Source organism: Crassostrea angulata, chromosome 8 (assembly GCF_025612915.1).
Source record: "Crassostrea angulata isolate pt1a10 chromosome 8, ASM2561291v2, whole genome shotgun sequence".
Lineage (NCBI taxonomy): Eukaryota > Metazoa > Mollusca > Bivalvia > Ostreida > Ostreidae > Magallana > Magallana angulata.
This window is the reverse complement of record NC_069118.1, coordinates 45,290,479-45,295,016: the sequence shown is the minus strand read 5'-3', so window position 1 is coordinate 45,295,016 and position 4,538 is coordinate 45,290,479.

Below are 4,538 nucleotides of genomic sequence, written 5' to 3'. Positions count from 1 at the left end.
ATCGCTGACCATTCCCAGGAAGGTGTAACAGTACCATCATCTAATGACGTTATAACGTTTTTTGACAACAACCAAGTTCTTGCAAGAAATTGGAGGGTCCACTTCGATGCAAAGGCTACTCTAAGCGCAGCTACTACTGTAGTTCACTTCTTTCCTTTTTCTTGAAACGGACACAGAGATGACTCCACAAGTACATCATCCAACAAGGGCAATTTCTGGAAAAGTAAACATTTTGATTCAAAGTATTAAAAATTAAAAAAAAAATGACAACTTTTTTTTATGCTGGAAATTATGTTTTGACATTTAACTCAATATACTTCATTGCAACTAAATCTTGTTTCTGGCCTTATATCAATATTTTTTTGTAAATATTTCTCAGCTCTTGCTTGACAAAAATATATATACATGTTGACTATATTTTTTTTGTTTTATAGTGATGAGAGTGATGATATGTTACAGAACATCTCGGGACTCTCTGCCATAATCGCTTCTCTTGACAAGGTAAACAAAAGTGTGTTGACCAACTAATAAAATATTGCAAATTCTTCTATTCATGCCAAATCAGGCAAACCATAGGTTTATATTTTGTGATAACATAAAACCTTTTGTTTTGTTTTCAGGATGATGGGTCTTTATCCCCTGTCTTCTTAGATGATACTGTGGTAGAGGCTGTCCTCGTTTTGGAAGAAGAAACTTTTTTCCCTTTGGTAGAGGAACCTGTCCTCCCTTTGGTAGAGGAAACCGTTTTCCTTTTGGTAGAAGAGCCTGTCCTTCCTTTGGTAGAGGAACCCATACGTCCTATGGTAGAGAAACCTGTCTTCCATTTGGAAGAGGAACCTGTCCTCCCTATGGTAGAGGAACTTTTACGTCCTATGGTAGAGGAACCTGTACGTCCTATGGTAGAGGCACCTGTACGTCCTATGGTAGAGGAACATGTCCTCCCTTTAGTAGAGGAACCTATGCTCTTTGAATCACAGATATGGTAATTATATAACTTGTTTGGTATTAATAGACCTTGCTCAGAAACAATATATGATATCGCCTACAATGCAAATTAATATTAATCCATTTATTCTAGTTATCATCCTGGGCAATATATTCTGGTTGAGCATGGTTGAAGTTTGTTTCCTGCTGTGGTAAATTGAGTCCTGTTTTAATACTTATTAGAATTAACATTCTTTTAAACTTTATTTATTAACAATGTCTTTGTTGTTTCAGACATTTCTTTTTCTTCACTTGTTTATTTTGTTGTTTTGCAAAAATTCCAATAAAGTGTAGCTCGATTCCACAGGAAATCAATGCTTAATAGATGTATAATATAAAAAAATCTAATACTCAATATTCTGCTTTTTATATACGTATCAATCTACAGAGATGCTCTTTATTTAATTTTTGATGTAATATATTAACACGTTATGTTGGAATGGATGGTATTTCAGGTTCAAGAGTGGCCCTTCGTCCTTTTTTTTATACCAAAAAGGGAAAAAAGACAATTGACCCACCGGACATTAGAGTACGTGGGCCAAGAATTTATTACGTGTTTAATGGTAAGTAAATTGACTAATACATCATGAAAATTAATCTGTTTATTAAAGGTTGCAGTTTTAAAACTTTTTATAATATATAATTTCAGGTTGGTGACAGATTAAGAGAAATGAGAAGTTTTGTTTTTGAAGAAATGAATAAATGATTACACAATTGTTTCTTTTGTTTATTTGTATAGAACTCATGTTTCATGATTCAATCTGCTATCCTGTATTTAAAACATTAACAAAATACTTTCTTGTTTCAGTAATTTGTCATTGTCAACGTGTTTAAGTAACAGGCGTCACCAAAAATGATTATTGTCAAAGTGTCAACAGTAATATCCAAACAAAAATAATATTGATTCATAAAAAAACCTTTTATTTTCAACATTGTGTAAAGGATAAAAAAAAATCATCTATAGATATAAATGATAACATTAACATTTGTTTTGAATTTTTTTGTTATGTGAATTAACAATGAAAAAATATGTTGGCCATTTTTTAAAGTAATATCCATCACTTTTTTAAAACTAGAAAAGAAAAAGAAGGCTAACTTTATTTTGATAGAAATAATTTCTCATTGTATAAAAAAAATTTGCTTTCTGAAACCCTAAAAATAATTATGTAAAAGTCATAAATTATATACAAAAATAAAAGAAATTGAATGTCAATGTAAGAGGCGTCACTTTTCTAACACCAACTTTAAAAACAATTAAACTAAAAAAAGGTTGTAACTATCTTTTCCTTGTTATTTTCTTAAAATTTAGGTTTTCCTTACATTTTAACTACCAAAATTAAGTACTTTCGTGACCAATTAAATTTCTAAAGAAAATTTTCTTACATCTGAGAAGACCCATATGATATTTCAATGTTGCACGCAAGCGATGCGTCATAACTCAAAGCCTGCATCCAAATACTCTAAGTCCTAAATGAGGTTAATTCTGGCACAGTAAAATGCAAACTACAATAGATAAACAAATTAACAAAAAATAGTCATCCTGTGTCCGTAATAAAGGCCCTGATATTGCACGTTAGTCCTGTAATGCTATTTAACCTTTGAAACATTTATACCATGTATGAATGAATGTATAATGAGTAAGTATTGCCTCATACCTAGGTGGAGGACTCCGAGACTCAGAACTCGGAGCCTCAAATCCTGCATCTGTACTCTTTGATAAGCAGTTTTGACAGTTTTGTTACTTTATTTAGAAATAAAATATTAATCTGAAATTTAAACACTAAATGTTCACCCATGATCGTCGTAAACGGGCCTGACTAGTCAGAACTGTCCATCATAAGTAAACTGTTATATATACCCATGTAAAGTGATGTTGAGCAGATTCTTTGATTTGCGCTGCTTTTAATTGTTGTAACTTTGACTATACGATCACGCTTTAATAAAACCGCTTGTGAAAGAACTACTGTACTTGCTGCTTACTAAGTTTGAACTGACCCTCAAGTGGATCCATAATACGGAAGGCTTACACAGCTACTCTGCTAAAAATGTTTGCTTCCACTACGTTTCGCTCAAACCAAAAAGAAGCATAAGATTTAAGACTGAATAAAATCATTGACATTTGTTACCGAAGGTGCGTACATACTTCGGCCGACAGCCGTTGTTCTTTTACATTTACCGCGTATTTGTAAGAATTCTACGTAAATGAGAAGCAATCATAAATAAAAAGAAATACATATCAATAGATTTGATAAGTTATTTTGATTGAAAAATATAATTCGATCGCTAAACATGTTAATAGTTAACTAAAAGTATAATAGTAAAATAACATGATTATAGATAATTGTGTTGAAAAATTTAAATTACTCATAATGAGGAGACCAGAGGTCTCATGCAGTGTCAAACATTGATTTTATTAGCATACAATGGTTTGCGCTGGCCATGGGATCCCGAGGAAGAACGAAGGATGTCCGATGCCGAACTGCCTTTGCTTGGACCGGTTTTAGATGGAACTGCAGGCAAAACAGAATGTTCAGACTGCTTCTGGCGACCGCGTGGCTTAGATTAAACTCGACAGCAATTACATGTATATGTATGGTGGCCTGACCATGCAATGTCCTGAAAAAGTTACCAGAACAGGAACAAGAGGTCTAGAGTCCATGTCAGTCACCCGAATACCATGACTGACCTGTCAAAGTGCGTCCTTTTTGCATTTTAGGAATTATTTTTGAGTCTAAATCCTAATTCAAACCTCACTGCATTATAGTATTTGAATTTACAAGAACATTTATTCATCAACGTGAGAGGGGGCGCATAAGTCAGAAAAATCTCCAATCATATTTTGGTGTTTCTGCTTTTCTTTAAGGTCTTTAATGTATAATTAAGGGATTTTGTACAATTTTGAATCATTTTATACGAAGGTGAAATGAACCAAATTCACATGACTGATAACATATAAGAAGCCGGTCATTTTGCACCTTAAAGTTTTTTAAAGAGTTATCTCCCCTTGTTGAAAAAAAGAAAAAGTTTGTCAAAATATCTGCGGTAAATAATTTATTTAATTTCATATTTTAATAAAGATAAAGTTTATTCATGTATTATCCAAGCGAGTTTTACATATTATAAGTTTCTTTTTACAATATCTTATTAAAACATACGTTGTCCATAGACTTCAATGCAAAATTCAAAGTGTAAATAGTTGGACCACAATTACTATTTAGAAAATTCTTTGGTGGAGTATTTTTATTTGATGACACCTTCAAAATGATATCATGATTAACAATATCGGACCATTAAAGTAGTGAGGGTAGTAGTCTGAAGTCAGTATAGGGTCACCAATGACCTTGATACCTAGGTCAAGGTCAGGTCATATGAGGTCAAGGTCAGGTCACCTGGGTCACTAGGTCAGGGTCAAGGACAGGGTCATGTCAACTGAGGTCAGGTCACTAGGCCAGGGTCAAAGACAGGGTCATGTCAACTGAGGTCGAGTTCAGGTCACCTGCTAAGGTCAGGTCACCTTGAGGTTACCTTGATAAATGAGTTCAGGGTAAAGTCCG